This window comes from Pygocentrus nattereri, chromosome 24 (genome assembly GCF_015220715.1).
Source record: "Pygocentrus nattereri isolate fPygNat1 chromosome 24, fPygNat1.pri, whole genome shotgun sequence".
Classification (NCBI taxonomy): domain Eukaryota; kingdom Metazoa; phylum Chordata; class Actinopteri; order Characiformes; family Serrasalmidae; genus Pygocentrus; species Pygocentrus nattereri.
Genome location: NC_051234.1, coordinates 31468983 through 31490968, shown reverse-complemented (window position 1 = coordinate 31490968; position 21986 = coordinate 31468983). Strand labels below are relative to the sequence as shown.

The window sequence follows — 21986 nt, the reverse complement described above, 5'->3', positions numbered from 1 at the left end:
TCCCTTCTCTACCCCGCTTTTACCCCTTGGCCTCCTTTTAGGCCTGACTTTGTTCTATGTACCACACTATTTGTAAGTCGCTTTGGATAAAAGCGTCTGCTAAATTGTAATGTAATGTAATGTAATGTAACACATCACCACCACATCAGTGTTACTGTAGTGCCACCTGCTCTGTGAGGGTCCATGGGGTTCCTGACCACTGAAGAACAGAATAATCGAATGCAAACCGTCTCAACAGGAGTCTCGTGATGGGGAGTTGACTAAGAACGTAGATCAATAATGCTGGTATTTTGTTCCAGTTACTTTTAAGCTTAATGATCTTAAAAAAATAATATTAAAAGATATTCAGTTATGCATTTCTTCAGTACATTTATTCAGGTATTTCATCCTGTAGCCTGGGCAAGCCTCTCTCCTCTGTCTGCGTGCTCTCCTCATTAAACGTTAGACAGCTTTAATCATTTATCATGTTATTTTTTTTGCATGTGTATGTTAGTGATGTAGGCTAACGTCTACCAGCGCTGTCCCTTTCACTCTGTAGTCTCAGATAACACTGTGGTAGCATAACGGACTTAACTGAATCGGCGTCCCAGTTGCTCTCAGTCTTTTTTAGCCTATATTGAACTTGACATAACTGGGTGTAATCTATGCATTCATATGATATCAGTATGATCTGTGATCAACATCTCTAAAAAGTGACTGACGCACAGTTTAGTTTAATTTCTATTTATCTACGGCCACTTTAACCCAGTTATATGATGATGGAAATACCCAGTTCTAACTCCTGCACCACAGTCTGCCCCCACGTCTGGTAGGACAGATTGCAGGAGCCCTTATCTCATGCTACAGCGTCCTTCTCAAGAAATGTCCCACAGGTCTTTGAAAGACACGAAGGCCAAAGACCTAAATTCATACCTGTAAGAAACACGGGCCTTGTTCATGAACTTTCTAGGTTTGTTCTAAGTGTGTTCTCGAGGAAGGTTCTAAGAAAACGTCTACGTCAGATTCATGCTGTGCTCTTAAAGCACAGAACTGTTCTCACCTTTGTGCTCTTGCGTGTAGATTCTGTTCTCACCTAAGAACGAACCTAAAATGAGAAAACTGCATAAGTGCGTTTTAATAAGAAATTTCTCATTAAGGACGGTCGGTGAATGAGACCCTTTATTCTTAAGAAAAATATTTTATAGTATAAGATGCAAATTTGATCAGGGAGGATAAAACATAAGCAATTATACAGCGGTTCTAACCGTGCTGTTATTTCACCATAATCATTATTTCACCATTATTTTCACAAACACTATCACTCTGCTGAGACACTGTTGCTAAGCAACGACTCTGACAGCTGTAGGAGACGCTCAAGTCATTTGAACGTTTTTACTTCTTACTTTGCCCCAAACAGAAAACGGACACTGTTAAGACCACATCTGACCGACGGCCGATTTGGTCCGACTCTGAAGACGAGACGACACTAAATTCCCAAACTGTCGTCACCACTGAGCAGCTTTTCAGTCGGCAGCTGAGACAGAAGAACATCTGAACCACCTGGAATCAGCCAGAAATGAACCCAACACCATTCGCCAAACTAAACGGGCTGTAAGAAGCTTTACAGACCGGCTGGAACAAAACAACATTAATACTGATCTGGAGAAACTGACCAAACTGAGCTGAACCTGATATTGGGTCAGTTTTATGGCTCAGTCTGATCTGGTCTGACTCTGAAGATCAGACACGTCTGGCGAATGGTGTTGGGTTAATTTCTGGCTGATTCCAGGTTGTTTAGGTTCTTCTGTCACAGCTGCCGACTGAAAAGCTGCTCAGTGGTGACGACAGTTTGGGAATTTAGTGTAAGGAGGTGGAGAACGAACTGCCGGCTGAGCGGCGAGTGGGCGGAGCTCGTTACTCTGACGTAGCAACGAGCTGCTCGTTAAGGAGCTCTAATTAGGAGGAAGGAGCTGAACATTAAAACATATTAAAGCCGCGTTCACGGCCAGTTTATTCATTTCTTACTGTATTTATTTACCTGCTGTATTAAAGCAGTAGAGCACTCGAGGAGGGAGTTATCACCAATAACATCACGGCTGGGATGATCTACGGACACCAGATCACAGCCGGGATGTTGTTTCACAATAATAGACTCCTTGAGTTTCTATTGCTTAAGCAAAATGCTGCTGTTGGAACAAAATCTTTTATGTCTTTTTTCAGTTTTTGACATAATTTGAAAGTACTTGTTGCCTGTTACATTGTACGTAAATTGCATGATGAAAGGACCAAAAATAGTGACTTACATTAAAAGTAGAGTAGCTTTTTCTTTCTCCTGTAAAGTTACCGTTTTGGAGATACAAGGTTTCGCTCCAACAGCAGCGAAATACTAAAAATGATTAAAGTAAATGTAAAAAATAACACCAGAAAGAACTCAATGGTATTTCTCACCTGTCATGGTTCAAAAGACCGTGGATCTGTTAGTGTTGGTTAGACTTAAATGGGCAGTTTGAAAGGACTTGCACTAATTAAACGTTTTACACTGAGATTCCTCGTTTAAATAAGTGATCGAGCACGAAAGCTGCAGCATTAAGCACTTAACCTGTGTTAGCCCAGAGCCCAGCAGACTCTGCCGAATACATTTCAAATGTAAGAAGGACTCAAACTCACGAGTTAAAGGTGGGCAGAGTAGCCTAAACCAACACTTAAGTAAGAGTTCATTTGGATTACTTCAGTACATACCAGTCTCTTAATGGATAATCTACGTGGGTAATTGGGGCATGTGAAGCCTCAGGTAAAGAACCTTGGGGTTATATTTGATCTCGACCTCAGGTTTTATAAACAAATGAGCTCTGTTGTTAGGAGAGTTCAAATCTAAGTAGATTGAGTAAGTGTAACAGGCTTCTACCCACCTTTGCCTGTTTAATGGGGCCTGGCCATTAGCACTAATAATCAGAAGTGGTGGACAGTAACTGAATAACTGAGTAACTGAGTAACTGAGTAACTGAGTAACTGAGTAAATGTAATTAGTTTCTGTACTTAAGTATTTTTTCCTTACACTCCACTACATTTCAGAGTCTAATATCTGAGTTTTTCCTCCACCACATTTTGAGAAATCTGTCGTTTCTTTTTAAACTGGAGGACTTTCACCTGAAATGAGTTCATGAAGCCAGTCTGGTTATAAAAATGATAGCAGGACATCAGAGCCAGAATTACTCTTTTAGTACTTTTACTTTATACTTAAGTACATTTGAAGGGAAATACTTTAGTACTTTTACTCAAGTGGAGGTCTAAAGGGAGGAACTTCTACTTTTACTGCAGTAATATTTTACCTTGGGGGTCTCGACTTTAACTCCACTACATGGTTTGTTTACCACTGGTATTCAGTACTAAACGCTGTTCATTGCAGAGTGCGTAGCAGGAAACAGTGGTAGACGTTTTCCTTTATTAATAGAACATCTTAACAGCTTTTACGGAGCAAGTCAGCTGCTGATTCTTAAATCGGTAGCTGCACAGTGTGATGGTGTTTAAGGGTGTTTTCACACCTACCTTGTCTAATGCAAAACAAAATAGCAGGTGTGAAAGTCCCGTTGGACCACAGTTTGGACAGAAGGTATAAAAGAGGTGGTCTCAGGTCTCAGAAAAAGACTTTGTGGATGATTCAAACTTTTTTTGAACCAATCACAGAAAGTTGAGGCAGGCAAAAAGGATGATTCTTCAAAGGTCTTTCAGTAAAGAAAATGGTTCTGTGTAGATCCATGAACACTCAGAGAACCATCTGCATGATTACAGCATTTTTATCTTTTATATTTTTTTTATATTTTTAACATTTATATTTTTCATTTACTATAAAATGAAATGGTGTTTGTAGAAATTCAGAAAAAAGCCGCGTCAGTCTCGACTGCATATGTGGACATATTTCTATATTGAGCTCTATTTACACAAAGTTAGGTTAGTTCATCATTTATGTTGAACAGACTCTCCCAAAGTTTTACGCTGCTGCGCTGACGTTGAACCGCGTGCTGCACTGGGTCGGTATGACCAACAGGTCAAAACCAGCTCTGAACAAAGTGACCGCTGGGCCCTGATTGGTGCTCTGGCTTTGCGCTTCTTTCGTTTTGACATGTTACGTTTTTATACACACAGAAACCAAAAGGAACGACAGATTTCTCAAAATGTAGGAGGAAAAAGTCGGATATTAGACTCTGAAATGTGGTGGAGTGAAAGGAAAAAGTCGCCCAGAACGGAGAAACTTCAGTACAGATACATGAAAAAATACTAAAGTACAGAAATCAATTACATTTACTCAGTTACTCAGTTACTGTCCAACACTGCACAATACAGCACTCACACATTTGTTTATGGGTTTGTGTGTCAGGGCCTGCAGGTGGAGTAGTCGCTCCAGCTTTAGCATCCTTCTCGTTCACTTGCTGGTCTATAGGGGGATGGGGGCTGCTGACTGTGACCCTAGAGCTGGAAGAAAACACTGATTCAGCAGTCGCACTCACACACAGCCTCACCCTAGTGCCACACACGACACCATCCCCAAATCGGCTGTGGCCACGCAGCGAGCAGCAACACTACAGATTGTATATAATTCATACCAAGGTGCCAAACCTATATCCTGTCCTCTATTTAGTGAGCGGCGCTCAAGTAAGTGTGTCCAAATGAAATGGAAAGCATTACAAATGAGAAATGAGGGAAGTGAGAATCTTGTCAGTTTACTGTCTGTTGATGTATAACCACGGCTGTAAATCTTATCAGGACAGTGTAAATAAGTTATCGGTGTGGGCTGCTGAGGCACTTCACACTCACCTGATCACTCACTGAAGCCAAGCAGGTGCCGGAACCTGTGCAGTGGTGTCTCATCTATGGGGAACAGGGTTACAGGTTACTAGAATGAGGCCACTTGTTAGCTTAACTAAAGCAATACAGGCTATTACAAGATTGCTGATATCATAAAAGTGGTCATTGTGTGCTGTGAGGATCCTGACCTGCTGAAAAACAACAGACACTGATCAGGCGTAACTCTCTGACCACCTCCTCGTTTCTGCGCTCACTGTCCACTTTATCAGCTCCAGTTTATCACAATATACATCAGAATAAAGTCGTATTCATAATTCAAATAAACAGAAAAACAATAGAAAGTAACGAGAATTTCTCGGGTCCATATTTTTCCTGGACACCTTCACAGCCGCCATAGAGACTCGTTAATATCATCAATGACATCATGAGCTCAATTTACTGAGCACTGATTGGACAAACCAGGAGCTGCTTTTTAACTACATATAATACTGGACTTCCTCGAGGAGAGACTTGGAGATGGGTAAACAAACACACTAACATCCAGAACATCAATATTATTTTATATATATAAATATATATATATATATATATATATATATATATATATATATATATATATATATATATGTATATATATGTATATATATAAATCATATATATATAATATAAATCATTATTAATCATTATTAATTATTATAATTATTAATTAATATTCTATAAAAAAAATTTATTCTAATATTAACACTTTTCTCGGCAAATAAACACAAACTACACAAATAAATAGATTCTGAAAATAAGCCTAAGACTTTCGCACAGCACTGTATATGTAAGTATTTCAAACAGAAAAAAATATACAGTGTCAGTTTTGCAAGTCTGAATGGTCTTTCTTTACGTCAGCTAGCAGTGTGTTACACCACATACACCTCAAACACAAAGAAAGCACTAAGTGAACTAAACAATCAAGAACCCCCTCTTTTTTTAGGGCTGAACAATTTTGTGCAAACTATTAATTGTAATTTTTTTCTTACCAATATTGTGACTGGGATTTAAATTATGCAGTGCAATTATTAGAATCCACAATATCCACTTCTTCTGGCTCCCTGCCTGAACGCTGAGACGTGTGCCTGACTGCCAGTCAGTTAAGTGTTTGGTTACTTTTTAAGATTAAGTGACCCTTATTAGTCCCACAACTGGGAAATTCCACCTCCGCATTTAACCCATCCGTGCAGTGAAACACCACATACACACTAGTGAGCAACACACACACACTCGGGGGCAGTGAGCACACTTGCCCGGAGCGGTGGGCAGCCCAATCCACAGCGCCTGGGAGGCAGCTGGGGGTTAGGCATCTTGCTCAAGGACACCTCAGTCATGTGCTGTCGGCTCTGGGGATCAAACCGGCGACCTTCCGGTCACAAGGCTGGTTTCCTGACCTCCAGCCCACGACTGTCCCAAATTTTGGTCTGACTCATCTACCAGCTCCATGTTACCCGTCTAAATTTCCCCACTTAGAACATCAGACAGCACTGTTGATAAAATAGGCTGTAATTAAAATTGCACCTGCTGTGGTTTGCAGACTGCACTCTTTCATGCAGCAAAATTCAAATAAAAAACAATTATTCTTTCAGATCTCTTGTGCAAGCTACAGGCCAAAAACAACTGTGTTTACATTTTTACTTATAACTATGTAGAAGATTTTCTTATTGTAATATTCAAATGCACAGCTTCTGAAGTTGTGATCATTCCGTAGTTGACATCGCGCCCACATTAGGAGCCGAGGGTTACAGCTGATTTTCTCTATAGGGAAAATGAATGGTGTTTTTGGACAGCGCTGCAATTGTGCCCTGTTTCAGTGCTAATCTGAAGCGCCAGAATGTAACTGCTGGTCCATTTAAGGTGGAACGGGAAAATTCGAACAAGTAGCTGATGAAGCTGAAGTCAGCTACTCACATCCCTCAAGAATTAGGGGGGTGATAATAAATACTTGCCCCCCTCTTTGAAGGCGTCTGATCCCTAAATGTGACTAAAGCCCAGCAGTGAGGAGCTGAACTTTCCCCTCCTCTGCTGTCCCTGCAGACGGGCAGGGTCGCCTACAGAGCGGCGCTAGTAGCTGTTAATGAAGTGATGCTCTTTTATTAGAGGGTCTCATTTCAGAGGGAAGATCAACCACTGCCCCTTATTACTCAATTCCAAGGGAAAAGGAGACCCTCGCAAACAAGGGGTAGGGGTAAAAGTAAGAAATGGGACTGGGCCTAAATGGGATCTACTACTATACTTTAACCTTTGATTTTGTTATATAACTTAACACCAGCTGCCTGGAATTTACCACCACATTTGCTAAGGCTTGCTGGTGTGCTTAGGGTATCTGGGTGAGGTGAGGTTTGCATGCATGTAGCAATATTTGCATTTCAACTTCATAATTTAAAGGATTCAGTGATGTGCATTTGATGATTCCATAGGCAAAACCAGTTTCCTGAAAAGGAGAACACTTGTAAAGAGCAAAGATTCAGATATAAAGCAGTTAAAATGCTGACCACTCGTCGTGCGGTGGGGACGGAAATGTCTCCACCAGGCTAGCAGGCAGTTTTAATGACTGGAGCCTGGAGCTGTTGGGACAGCGAGGATGTAGTATTGATCTGCACCAACAAAGTACAGCAGTAAGGCACAAAGGCTGTGCTCCTGTGCTCAGGAGACCTGAAAGTATGTAGGAAAGACACGCTGGAACATGTGGCCACAGGTAGAAAGACAAACCAAGCTGGATGAGAAGGTGAGGTAGAAGCGGAGGAATCTCGACTCTTCCTTTGCTGCATCTCAGCCACACCTTGTCACTGCGTCTCTCTCTATCGCTCTTCCTCTCTGCATCAGTATGTGTGTATCTTGCTCTCGCAGTCTCCAGCTGTGTGTGTGTGAGCATGAATAATTCAGGCGACGCTGTGTCGACGTGTCTGTCGCATGTTTTATTCATGGCTGGCGGCGATGTAGTGGACCACTGTTCGACTCGACTGTCTTAGAGAGTGACTTTGAATCCCTCTCCGGGGACGTTTGACCTTCGCATCCCTTTGCGTTCTTCCGAAGGGATGATTGCTGCGACCTTTGTCCGTGTCGCACCGTGGATGAGCTAAAGGTGTTCAGCAAAGCTCAATGTTGAGAGCTCCTGAGAATGCCACGGATCACCTTGACTTTGCTTGGTGCGACCTTTGTCTGTATGACACCGTGGACAATCTAAAGCTTTCAGAGGTTGAAAGAGTTAGTTGTGGATTTTGTTGCTCAGCGAAACTCTGCTGAGAATGTTACCTCTCTCAGTGGCAAAGCAGTGAGTGTCACCAAGACTTTGGTTGTAGTGTGGACTCCTCTATCTCCTCCGAAAGATTTAGGTTGTCCATGGTGCAACCTCTGTATGCATCACACCACGGACAAACTAAAGCTCTTGGATGTTCAGCAAAGCTCAATGTCGAGGGCTCCTGAGAATGCCACGTCTCTCAATTGAAAGGCAGTGATGGAAGGTCTGTTGGATCACCTGGACTTTGCTTGGTGTGACCTTTGTCTGTATCACACTGTGGACAATCTGTAATTATTAGTAAAGAAAGGAGTCAGCTGTGCATTTATTTTACAGCAAATCGTCTGTAAATAGCAAAGCAGCGAGCGTCTACTGGATCAGCCACACTTTGGTTGAAGTGTGGACTCCTCTATCTCCTCTGAAAGCTTTGGGATGTCCATGGTGCGACACATACAAAGGTTGCACCATGGACAACTTAAGGCGTTTGGATGTTCAGCAAAGCTCAATGTCAAGAGCTCCTGAGACTGTTACTTTCCTCTCAGTTGTAATGCAGTGATGGAAGGTCCATCAGATCACCTGGACTTGGCTTAGTACGACCTTCGTCTGCATCACACCATGGACAATGTAAAGCTTTTAGAGGAGAAAGAAGTCAGTCATGTGTTTATTGTACAGCAAAACGTCTGTCAGTAGCAAAGCAGTGAGCGTCTACTGGATCACCCAGACTTTGGCTGTAGTGTGGATTCATCTGCTCTTAACTCTTTAGGCTGTCCGCTGTGTGACACATACAAAGGTCGCCCCGTGGACGAATGTGTGTTTGGCCAGCAGAGCTCAATGTCAAGAGCTGCTGAGAACATCATTTCTCTTAATGGTAATGCAGGGATGAAGGGTCTATTGGATCACCCAGGCTTTGGAGTCAAGGCCTAATTGCATATTCACACACGGAGGAAGGAGGTTCAGGGATAGTTCAAAGCTGACTGATCAGTTTTTAAATAATTGATCTAATGCGCTTTGGGCCTTTCTTCCAGTTTAATAGCGTCTCCACTGTGTTGAGGACAAAGGCAAACACCCCCCCCCAACACACACACACACACCTCCTCCCACACACATGGGGCTGACCAGCACATCCTTCTGTTCTGCCATCCACACAGTACTGTGGAGTGTCTATGAGCACAGTGTGGCTATGGGCACGAGCTTAAGCTTTCACACTATCACAAAATTGGCAAGTACATTGAAGTATCCCAAACATGAGGACTCTTCAGGATACTTTCCACAAGATATTATAAAAGGCCCTGCACAGCTTCACAATCTAAAACAACACTTCAGCAGACAATTTTATCTATTATCTTTTATGTTTCACCCCAGAAGCCACATTAAAAGGAATATTTCCCTTTTTCCCTGTTGCCTTTTCCCATTTTGCTGTGTGGGTGGGGGCCTCCCGCAGATTGACTGACAGCCTCTGCATCAAATGTAACCACCTGGATGGGCGGGCACAGGCTGAATGTAACTGCTGCACCAGTTAGGGTGGAACAGGGCCATTCAAACAAGAAGACGAGGGGTTATAGTCATAGAATATAATCGTATTCAAATCGCAATCACAGTATTGGTCAGAAAAAAACTTTATTTTCCCCAAATTGTTCAACCCAAGTTTTTTGAGCTTTAGCCATGTAGCCCCCCGGTAATTAATTTTGATAACGTGTAAAATGGGGTGTGAACCACAGGTTTTCATCACAATGTGATCCTACATCAGTTCTTTTAGTTGACAGTCCAATTTTTGATACCTCAAAATTTGCCGTGATGTGATTTGGTCGTGTCCCGGGGTCTGCAGTGGATATGAAATGATATTGTGGTGTCAGAGCTGCGACGGTGTTTTAGGGCTGCTGGTAATAAAAATAAAAATAGTAGACTTTGACAATAAAGGAGTAATATTTTGTGAAAAAATTTTACTATTTAGAAAAAAAAAGTCATAATATTTCAAGAAAATTCATACTATTTCGAGAAAGAAGGAACAATATTCAAAGAGAAAAAGGTGTAATATTTCAAGAATAAAGCCCATAACATTTCGAGAACAGAGTCATAGTATTTTGAGAAAGAAGGAACAATATTCAAAGAGCAAAGTTGTAAAATTTAGAGAAAAAAGTTGTACTAATTGTAGAATTGAGTACTAGAACAGAGTCGCCTGAGTTAGTTCAGTCTAATTATTCAGTATCAGTTATTGAGCCTTTCGTTGTGAGGACTCTTATTTTGATACGCAGGGCTGTGTGCTGAGGTGAACAGTGTGAGCAGTGAGGCCTGAGTCTGAGAGTCTGTTCCTCTCTGTGTTTCTGAGTTATTCAGCAAAGCTGAGATACGGAGCAGATCTACAGCTTGTCTGAGGAACTTCCACACACTACAACAGGATGAAATCCCACACCGTCCAGCCGCCGGCTCCTGGTTTCAGGTGAGCTGATGAGTTTGTGGTTCTACCAACAGAAGAGTGTAAAACTGCTGCTGCTCAGAAGAAGAGCAGAACATCCACAACTCGTTTTGGCGTGAAGCCTGACTACAGGTAGTTGGGATGGTTGTGGTGCCACATATGAAGAACATGGTGCTTTGTTGCTTCCGGCTGGTCTAACTCACCTACATGCAGCTTACAAGCTCTCTGTTTTATTAGTTTATTTATTTATTTTTTCAATTAAAAAATGAAGACAACATTGTTGATCACATATATAATAAACACTATGAAATTCACACTCTCTCAAATTGTGATTTCGGTAGAAATGCGTCTCATATTTCAGCTCTATTTAAAGATAACTGGCATTAGTGTTACTCTGGCTTAGCTATATAATACTGATTATATGCTCCACTTCCCAATAGCTGTAGTATAATGATACACTTGTAAACCACGGTGGTCAGAAACCTCGCATCTCCAAAACGGTGACTTTACAGGAGAAGAAAAAAAACATACTGTGACGTGGTGGTGGTGTGTTAGTGTGCGTTGCGCTGGACTGAGTGGATCAGACACATCAGTGCTGCTGGAGTTTTTAAACACTGTGTCCACTCACTGTCCACTCTGTTAGACACTCCTACCTTATTGGTCCACCTTGTAGATGTAAAGTCAGAGACGACAGCTCATCTGCTGCTGCACAGTTTGTGTTGGTCATCCTCTAGTCCTTCATCAGTGGTCACAGGATGCTGCCCACAGGACGCTGCTGGCTGGATATTTTTGGTTGGTGGACTATTCTCAGTCCAGCAGTGACACTGAGGTGTTTAAAAACTCCAGCAGCACTGCTGTGTCTGATCAACTCAGACCAGCGCAACACACACTAACACACCACCACCAAGACGTCAGTGTTACTGCAGTGCTGAGAATGATCCACCACCCAAACAGTACCTGCTCTGTGAGGGTCCATGGGGGTCCTGACCACTGAAGAACAGGGTAACAGAGTATCAGAGAAACAGATGGACTACAGTCTGTAACTGTAGAACTACAGAGTGCAGCTCTACAGTAAGTGGAGCTGATGAAGTGGACAGTGAGCGTAGAAACAAGGAGGTGGTCAGAGTGTTAGGCCTGATTGGTGTATTCCGGAAACGCAGAGTGCATAGAATTCCTCTGATACAAGTCAAGTGATTCTGAAAACATCATTAACGCCAGTAAGTAAACTCTCAGTTAAAAACACAGTGGGAAAAACGCCCAGTGGCAGTTAGTAGGATTTAGGTGTTGCCATAACAAATTTTCCAGAGTCACATGAGTTTATCTCGTCTATCATGCGTCAGCAGGCACCACGTCTGGTTGTTATGGTATGGACAAATGAGCCTCGATACCTGGACGACCTTAATACCTGCACATCAGGTTGGTCATGAGTTCACACACACACACACACACACGGAAGAGTACCTCATTTCTCTGCGAGCAGCCAATGTTTTTATCGTTGGGATCCTTTTGCATTGCCTAATATGCATACAGTCTCTGTATATACACAACAGATGCTGCCAACGAGCCTTGACAAACCGCCGTAGTGGAGCAGCTCAGTGTTGCACACAGACTTACTCACTCATACAGCAAGATATGGGACCTCCTCCTGGGCTGCTTGGAGATTTTAAAGCCCAAAAAATCTGATTTAACCTCTTATTCTCCAGGGTATGTTTTGGTTTGTCCAGCTGAATTTACATGACCAAATCGTAAGGCAACGTAATGAACAGAACAAATGAACAGAACGTGTGTTTTCTGATCTCCACATGTCACTATACGCTTACAATTCACTGCTGAAAGCCAAAAATCTGCGCCGCTCTTTGTGTTGTTTTCTAAAAGTGATGTTTCCAGAGCAGATCACTGAAGAGACGCCGTCTGTTTATAGTTTAGAGCCCAGATTTGGGGAAAAACGGGTCGACTTTCAGTAGAAAAACAAACTGAGTTCAGCTTCTTTTATTATAAGGGTTTAAAATGACGTCACCGTCTATTAGACTGGAGAGAAGAGCTACAGCCTCACACGACGCCCAGCTTCTGAATGGAGCTTATGGAATATGAACGTTATGAAGAACATGACCGAGTGCGGTGTGGACCCACCGGTGGTCTCGAGGAGTTGTGGAGATTAAGCTACACTTATCTTTACCCCATGTGTGGTCATGATGAAGCTGTCATGGCTTACAAGCAATCTCAGATAAACTTGCTCATGTCGTTTCTTATTCTATAAAAATGGACAGAAGTATGGCAGAATTCGGACTTAAAGATGACGGGTACTGCTGCTTTTTAGCTGTGTGGGGTACTTTTGCTCATTTTTACAGATGACAGAATGCCACACAGTGCCAGGAACTGTTTTACATTACTTAACAATGAGAGTCTCAGAAATAAAGGCCCTAGAGTCTAGGGCCTAGACTGTCACTGGGGCAGTTCCCCTCTTGTCTCTGGGGTGGTCCCCTCAAGGCTCCATCTCAGCACCTTCAGTCAGGGAACATAACTGAACCATAATCCACTGAAATGATGTGTTCTAAGCTGGACTGACTCCACACACCCCGCCTCGCCTCGCCTCCAGGCTTTTACTCTACTGCTCTGTTTTAAAACATTCGGTTATGAAAAGGAACAAATACCAACTTTTCACCAGGAGGAACTGATTTAAGCTCCACAATCAGACCTTAGAACCACTGTAGAACCTTTGAGGGAACGTTTACACTGTTTGGACCTTGATGATGAAGAAGTTGCCTTGTAGCTCCAGTGAAAGAGGTTATAAAGGAGGAGACGGTCACCGGTTGAAATGTGAATGGGAGCACTGGTAACACTGGCAGCTGTTTGTGGAGAGAGTCCCGCCCTCCAAGAAAAAGGGCCAATCAGCTTGCTGATTATGCTGTGAGCAGAGAAAAGTTGACGATGTTGTGGCTAACGGGGATAGCCCCCCGTCGTTGTGGAGAGCTGCGCAAGCGCAGTAGCTGAAACAAGGTAAATCCTGTTTTTTGTGCAAACTGTAATTTGACCTTCAGTTTCATGTATTTTGAGCTCTCCTATTTCAAAGAGGGGAGGCACATCTTATATGGCTGGAAAAATCTGCCCAGTGGTGTTTGCAAGGTGGTCGCCGAGTGATCTATAAAGGGCTGGAGGTTAGGGAACCGGCCCTATGACCAGAAGGTCGCCGGTTTGAGCCACAGAGCCGGAAATATGTGACTGAGGTGTCCTTGAGCAAGACACCTAACCCCCAACTGCTGCCTGGGTGCTGTGGATAGGGCTGCCCACTGCTCTGGGCAAGTGTGCTCACTGCCCCCTAGTGTGTATGTGGTGTTTCACTTCACAGATGGGTTAAATGTGGAGGTGAAATTTCCCCGTTTTGGGGCTCATAAGGGTCACATAATCTTTGGCTCTGTGCAAAACTAAAGATGCAAAGTTCAGACGCCAATCAAGTCGCCGCGACTACAATTTTTTGGCTTTAAGTTGAGAAAGCAGTGGTTCCCTTTGCAATTGATGGCTCAAATCTTGCCTAAATTACCTGTAGACAGACAGACAGACAGACAGACAGACAGACAGACAGACAGACAGACAGACAGACAGACAGAAAGACAGACAGACAGACAGACAGACAGACAGACAGACAGACACTTACTTTATTGATCCCGAAGGAAATTTAGCAAACGTTTTTTTTGTATTTATCCTGTATTTTATGGAAAGATGATAGAAGTGCCTCCTTCTGTGTTACTATATTATCATATTCTATCTTGTAAGTTACTTCCACTCAGATCATTCAGGTGGTGTGAAGACATTCGTACAGAGTGACCTATTATTCAGGACGTGTGCCTGTTCTCACCGGCTGTTCTCATGTCTGGGTAAAGAACCGTGTTTGTGCCGTAGTTCATACGATGTTTATGTTGATATGTGCCGTAAGGCCGGGAAGTTGATGCTGACGGTGATGCAAATGGGTCACTGAGTGTGTTTGTACTGGTAACAGGTGATGGTAAGAGAGATAGCATACGACGAGGAAAATAATGAGTGCAAAGATTGGAGATATGTTTTCAATACAAACACAGTTGCTGATTTGATACTGTGCGTCAGGCAATGGCCTCGCAGTCTCACCATCTTTAAAGGGGAATTGCAGTGATTTTTCAAAAAACGTGCATAATTCAGCAGTTGAGCTGTAAACCGAGTGATTCGGAGTGTTTTCGTGTGAAGCGGTTCGGATGTCTTCACAGTGGTGGTGATGGGAACCAGGGGTCACCATGACTACAACACAGATATAGACGTTTTATTTACCATCCAGAACCACCAGAGAACCTCCACGAGCCTTCTGAGTGTTTATAAGGAAAGACGAATAGTGGTAAATCTGAACAAAATGCATTTTTTGGGGGGACTAATTTGCCTTAGAATGCCCTGCATGTTCATCTGCACCATAAATGTGTTTTACAAATGTTTTATGACAAAATCTTATCTTCAAACAAAGGTCTCAGATATCAGGCAACACATTCAGTCATTTCATGTAGGAGCTTTCTGTGAGGGATCTTTTAGAGGTGGACGTCTGGTTCCTATCACCACCACTGTGAACAACTGTGACCCTTTAAGTTTCTCTAGAACGGGGCGTTTCTCGGCAAACCACTCTGAACGACTTACGTTTACGTTTTAACCATTTTATTTATGCCAAAATGTTGAAAAATCTGAGGAATGCTGCTGTGAACCGTGCTGGCAGGCCCAAAGCTTCATCACACACTTCTGTAATCTAAGAAAAGCTCAGCCAGTTTGCATTCAAGTCCCTGTAGTTACTGAATAACAAGCCTTAGTATGTAATAAACCTGGGACTGTCCAACAAGTAAGAGAGACAGAAACAGAGACAGTGTAGACGGGTCTGCATTTCATTATGTTTTTAAACAAAACCTCATATCTGAAATGGTAACTCTGAAGGAGAAGCACAGGCATGTTGACGTTACGGTATGTTAATGTAAGATTTCATTGCAGGTCATTTTGGCCACTTTGGCTGCTCAAGGCAGGATTATGAGGATGTTTGACTTGGCCTGCCAGGAACTTACACCCACCCCCCAAACCACTCATCCAATTACATACAAATATACACCGGTCAGGCATAACATTCTGACCACCTCCTTGTTTCTACACTCACTGTCCATTTTATCAGCTCCACTTACAACCCCAATTCCAGTGAAGTTGGGACGTTGTGTAAAACATAAAAACAGAATACGATGGTTTGCAAATCCTTTTCAACCGATATTCAGTTGAATCCACTACAAAGACGAGATATTTAATGTTCAAACGGATAAACTTTATTGTTTTTTGCAAATATTCACTCATTTTGAATTTGATGCCTGCAACACGTTCCAGAGAAGTTGGGACAGGGGCGTGTTTCCCACTGTGTTACATCACCTTTCCTTTTAAGCGTTTGGGAACTGAGGACACTGATTGTTGAAGCTTTGTAGGTGGAATTCTTTCCCATTCTTGCTTGATGTACAGCTTCAGTCACTCAGCAGTCCGGGGTGATGTAACACAGTGGTAAACACGCCCCTGTCCCAACTTCTTTGGAATGTGTTGCATCGTATTCTGTTTTTATTTATGTTTTACACAACGACCCAACTTCACTGGAATTGGGTTGTACGATATAGCTTCACTCTGTAGTTCTACAGTTACAGACTGTAGTCCATCTGTTTCTCTGATACTCTGTTACCCTGTTCTTCAGTGGTCAGGACCCCATGGACCCTCACAGAGCAGGTACTGTTTGGGTGGAACACACACTAACACACCACCACCACGTCAGTGTTACTGCAGTGCTGAGAATGATCCACCATCCAAACAGTACCTGCTCTGTGAGGGTCCATGGGGGTCCTGACCACTGAAGAACAGGGTTGGTGTGCGTTGTTACTCTGCATGCTTGTTTATATTGTACCTTAAATTAGCTTCTAATTTTCCTTTTATACTATATTGTTAAAGTATTTTAGTAATGAGATATAGTGTCATTTTAAGTACGTTTGAAAAAGGCGATATGAAGCCTGTGTATCTTCTTTTCATACTGTTTTGTCTTTCTGGTCCTTCGCTCACCACAAAATGAGAAATTTCAGACAATGTAAACAGCAGCTAGTGTTTCATAACAGTGTAAAAACAAATTAAAATACTGAGTTATGATGTGCGTCGGTTGGAGTGTACAGTCATGTGCGGAAGTCAGAGACCATCAAAACAGCCAGTACAACAACTTCGTTTCTCCACATCAGGAAACTAAAAAACAGGAATTATTATTATACTTAAGAGAAAATTACACAGAAACATCAACAACTAAATATCAGGTTTCTCAGTGTTCAGTGAGTCTCTCTTCACCTTCATTCCAGCCTCCGTTCTTCTCAGGAGCCTCACTTTCAGCTCCTCTAAGAACCTGCAGACACGCCTCCAAAGCTCAGTCTGAGAAGCTGGTTGATGATTTTCTGAAGTAATCAAACCCATTCAGTGGTGCTGAGGTCTGGACTCTGGGGCGGTCAGTCCATCGTTCAGCTTCTTTGTTTGGTGTGTCCGTCTCCTTTTCTCAGTGAGGTTCTTCTTGATCAGCGACACGTCCTTTCAGACCCACAGCGCTGAGTGGTCTTCTCACAGTGGAAGGATGGACAGAAGCACCTGTGGATGTTTTCAGATCTGAAGCAGTTTGATGTTCTCCTCTCTCTCTCAAAGCTTTCAGTACTGTTTATCTGATGGGGGCAGTTTTGGGGTTGACCAGGTCTTCCAGGTGGTTGTTAGGAGTCAGATTTTCTCTGTAGCTTTTAGCAGTGTTATTTATTTGATTCCCAAAATATCAGAAAACTCCTCTTTTTTTATGCTTCTGTCTTAAATCTGTACCTTGTTTCAAATAAACTCGTGCTTAATGCCTGTTTTGACTGGAAATTAAATAAAAAATATATTGTTGACTTTTGCACCGTACTGTATACATGCATATTCGAGAGAGTGAGAGAGTGAGAGAGAGAGAGAGACAGGTAGAGAGAGAGAGGGGTGGAGAGAGACAGGTAGAGAGAGAGAGAGAGAGAGGGGTGGAGAGAGACAGGTAGAGAGAGAGAGAGAGGGGTGGAGAGAGACAGGTAGAGAGAGAGAGAGAGACAGGTAGAGAGAGAGAGAGAGAGAGAGAGAGAGAGGGGTAGAGAGAGACAGAGAGAGACAGGTAGAGAGAGAGAGAGAGAGAGAGAGAGAGGGGTAGAGAGAGACAGGTAGAGAGAGAGAGAGAGAGAGGGGTAGAGAGAGACAGAGAGAGAGAGGGGTAGAGAGAGAGAGAGAGAGAGAGAGAGGGGTAGAGAGAGACAGAGAGAGACAGGTAGAGAGAGAGAGAGAGAGGGGTAGAGAGAGACAGGTAGAGAGAGAGAGAGAGAGGGGTAGAGAGAGACAGGTAGAGAGAGAGAGAGAGAGAGAGGGGTAGAGAGAGAGAGAGAGAGAGAGAGAGCCTGTTGTACTGTGATCTTTGTAAATACTGAAATCTTTTGTTGTTGTTGTTTTCATCCAGGTAAAGAGCCAATCTGAGGCTTGATGGACGACAAAAGCAACATGAGCTTTTCACGGGTGCGTGATCAGTGACTCAGACGAGAAGATGAATGACACTGAGGATGAGTGAGAGAGCGGAGGGGATAAAAAGAGGTGTGTGTGGGCGAGCAAACAAAATGTACCTGATGACAGCATGAGTCTCTTTTGTTTTCTAGGTTACACACATCATTTGCAAGACATAATCGCGTTTTCAGCTCTGTATTCTCACACGTACAGCGCTCCCCATTACTGTAGCCTGCTTTCAGTTTGACATGGCCATATGTCACAGTAGATAAAGGGAAGTTTTACTGAAGATCAGCATGCTGTCTGTCTGGGAGGATAAACTGCAGCATCTGTAATGTATACTGTTTGTTGTAGGACACAGAGTCCCACAGTACTGTAGAGCACCTCAATGCATTTTGAGGAGGGCACAAATCGCTGCACTCAGGCCCAGTCCTGTTTCTTATTCTCACCCCTACCCCTTGTTTTCTAGTGTTGCCCCTTAGAACTGAGTGATAAGGGGCAGTGGTTGATCTTCCCTCTGAAATGAGACCCTCAGATAAAGAGCATCACTTCATTAACAGCTACTAGCGCCGCTCTGTATGCGACCCTGCCCGTCTGCAGGGACAGCAGAAGAGGGGAAAGTTCAGCTCCTCACTGCTGGGCTTTAGTTACATTTAGGGATCATACGCCTTCAAAGAGGGGGGCAATTATTTATTATCACCCCCCCTAATTCTTCAGTGATGTGAAGCTGAAGTCAGATATTCACCAGATTCATGTTCAAATTTTTCCGTGCCACCTTAAATGGAGCAGCAGTTACATTCTGACGCTTGAGGCGTCAGAAATGCTGGACTATTTAAGGTGGAACGGGAAATTTATCTAGTTAGCTACCAAGACATTAGCACACAACAGTGATTTTAATGCTTGTTCTTGGGCCGTTCGTGCAGCTAAAAGTTTGAAGGAGACGAATACGAGACTTCAGCTTCATGTCACTGAAGAATTAGGGGTGGGTGATGATAAGTAATTGTTGCATCCCCCCTCTATGAAGACATGATGCCCTAAATGTAACTGTTGTTTTCAGACACCACTACAAAATGGGGACAACCCCCAAATAGTGCACTTCATACTGAATAGGGCACATATTGCTGTTGTCGGGAGAAAACCTCGTATCTCCAAAACGGTCACTTTACAGGAGAAGGGAAAAACCTACTTTACTTTTAATGGAAGTCAATGGAACCAGACGTCTTTCCAAGCAATTTTGGGCCATTTCCTTTGGTCCATTCATCATGAAATTTACACACAATGTAAAGACCAAAAGGCATTTTCAAATTATATTAAAAACTGAAAAATGTCAAAAATGGAGATACAAGGTTTTCTTCCGACAGCAGCGATATACGAACTTGGTAGTTTTATTTGTGGCCTGACGCCTTTGGTAATTCACTGTCTTAGCTGATGGTGTCCTATAAAGAGCTGGCTTGTTGATGTGCTTTCACACTGATTCATAACCAGCTATCACAGCTCCATTGATGGTAAGAGAAACCACAGGTCTGAATCAGGTCAGCAAGAACTGCCAACTACTACCAGCACCCACCTCTTCAGTGTTTCTCTGTGTTTGTTAAACAGAAGCGTCTGATATGGAAAAGCTCGAACGCTTAAGTGTCTTCAAGTTGAAAGATGATCAAAGATGAAGACGGATGCAAACAACGTCAATCTGTTTCATTCGAAAATGAGCCATTGGTTTCTAACGAATCTGTAGCACTACGTGAGCTAATGAATGGGTGACGGAAGCGAATCGGGACTGGATGTATGATTCAGATACACCGATCTGGCCTAACACTCTGACCACCTCCTCGTTTCTACGCTCACTGTCCATCTTATCAGCTCCACTTACTGTATAGCTGCACTCTGTAGTTCTACAGTTACAGACTGTAGTCCATCTGTTTCTCTGATACTCTGTTACCCTGTTCTTCAGTGGTCAGGGCCCCTATGGACCCTCACAGAGCAGGTACAGCAGTGCTGCTGGAGATTTAAACACTGTGTCCACTCACTGTCCACTCCATTAGACACTCCTACCTCGTCGGTCCACCTTGTAGATGTAAAGTCAGAGACGACAGCTCATCTGCTGCTGCACAGTTTGTGTTGGTCATCCTCTGGTCCTTCATCAGTGGTCATAGGACGCTGTTAGCTGGACATTCCTGTTTGGTGGACTATTCTCAGTCCAGCAGCGACACTGAGGTGTTTAAAAAAACTCCAGCAGCACTGCTGTCTGATCCACTCAGACCAGCACAACACACACTAACACACCACCACCACATCAGTGTTACTGCAGTGCTGAGAATGACCCACCACCCAAACAGTACCTGCTCTGAGAGGGTCCATGGGGGTCCTGACCACTGAAGAACAGGGTAACAGAGTATCAGAGAAACAGATGGACTACAGTCTGTAACTGTAGAACTACAGAGTGCAGCTCTACAGTAAGTGGAGCTGATAAAGTGGACAGTGAGCGTAGAAACGAGGAGGTGGTCAGAATGTTATGCCTGACCGGTGGAGACTGATGTTGTTTGCCTAAGTAGAAAATTGTATCTTATTAATTTTGTATGTCTTCCAAAGTTGGCCTCTGATGTTTTTGAGTGAAATTGTTTCATGTTTGTTGAACAACATCAATCATCTCAACGTCCAAAGTTGGCTGGAACACAATGAAAATTCCCCGGTTGGTTAAACTGGTTGCATTTCATGTACCTCTGGCATTTCAGTATAGCCAGCATTAAAACTCAATGTGTTGAACAACCTTAGTGCAGTTTACTGCCCAGTAGACCTGCAGCTGTGCTGTATTGTTCAGGAAAAATGTGTGGAAATATGAAAAGACCATTGCTGGGATTCTGTGGGCAAAATCTTTTGTACAGAAAAGCCAGTACTGAATAGGAGCCAGTAGCATTTCCAAGGCCACTGCTGAAATGATGGTATGACAAATGTTGGCATTTGCTTCCTAGAACAGTATTAGAACTCGCTCAATTCATTATAGAGTGAAGGAGTTGACAGTAATCAAGAAATACTGGTGAATTTTTTTTAAGCTTTAATACAGCAACACTACTCTGTTTCCAATCATTTCAAAAACTGGAAACGCAATTATCTGATCAGATTGACCAGAATTTACGTTGTGAACGGAAAATTGTGGTGACTTTTAGGTCGAGCGGTTTTATTTACATACACTGCGGTCATTCAAAGAGCTTTACAAATGATGAAATACAAAGATATTTCCAATTGGGCGAAGTCAAGTCAAGCTTTATTTACGTAGCTCTTTTTACAACAGGTGTTATCGCAAAGAAGCTGTACAGAAAAATCCAGGTCCGAGCTCCCACGAGCATCGCCAGTGGTGGCAGCGGCAAGGGAAAACTCACTAAGAGCAAGAGGAAGAAACCTTGAGAGGAACCGAGACTCAAAGGTGGAGCCCATCCTCCTCTGTTCAAAAATTATATTGTTATAATTTAGTCGTTTCCACTTCCACCTAGTTAGGGCTCCCCCAGTCACACACGACCACCAGCTCTAGGAGGGTGAAGGCAGCACAGGCTTCCTCCTGTGAAGCGCCTCTACATCTACAAACCGCTGACCACCAGACCTGTTATGTCAGTGCTGACTAGCATCGTGTTGAGTGATGGGGGGAGAGGGGGGGAGAGGGGGGGGGGGGCATCCTACCCACCCACCCAGAGAGACCAAGGCCAATTCTCCTCTCTTGGACTCCTGGCTACAGACGGCTGGAGCATCACCAGGGATTGAACCTGCGATCTGATGACTGAAAACACCAGATTTTAAAAGAGAGGAATCATTAAATTTAAAAATGAAAATGAAAAAAGTGAGTCAAACTTTATTTGGATGGTCCCCTAAAGATGATCTACAGATTCTTAAACCATTAACAAACTTAATGGTGATAGTGGATCATCAACAACATGGCCTTGAGGTTAGGGTTAGATTTAGGGGTAGGTG

General features: G+C 43.1%; 1 long non-coding RNA gene across 1 annotated transcript; it reads left to right on the top strand.

Annotated features, from left to right (window-relative positions):
• The first annotated feature begins 10352 nt into the window (after positions 1 to 10352).
• Positions 10353 to 21637, top strand: LOC108434226. Its single transcript, XR_001858349.2, has 3 exons — positions 10353 to 10496; positions 17989 to 18119; positions 21316 to 21637. It is a non-coding gene; the product is annotated as an uncharacterized LOC108434226 (long non-coding RNA).
• The last annotated feature ends 349 nt before the right edge of the window (positions 21638 to 21986 follow it).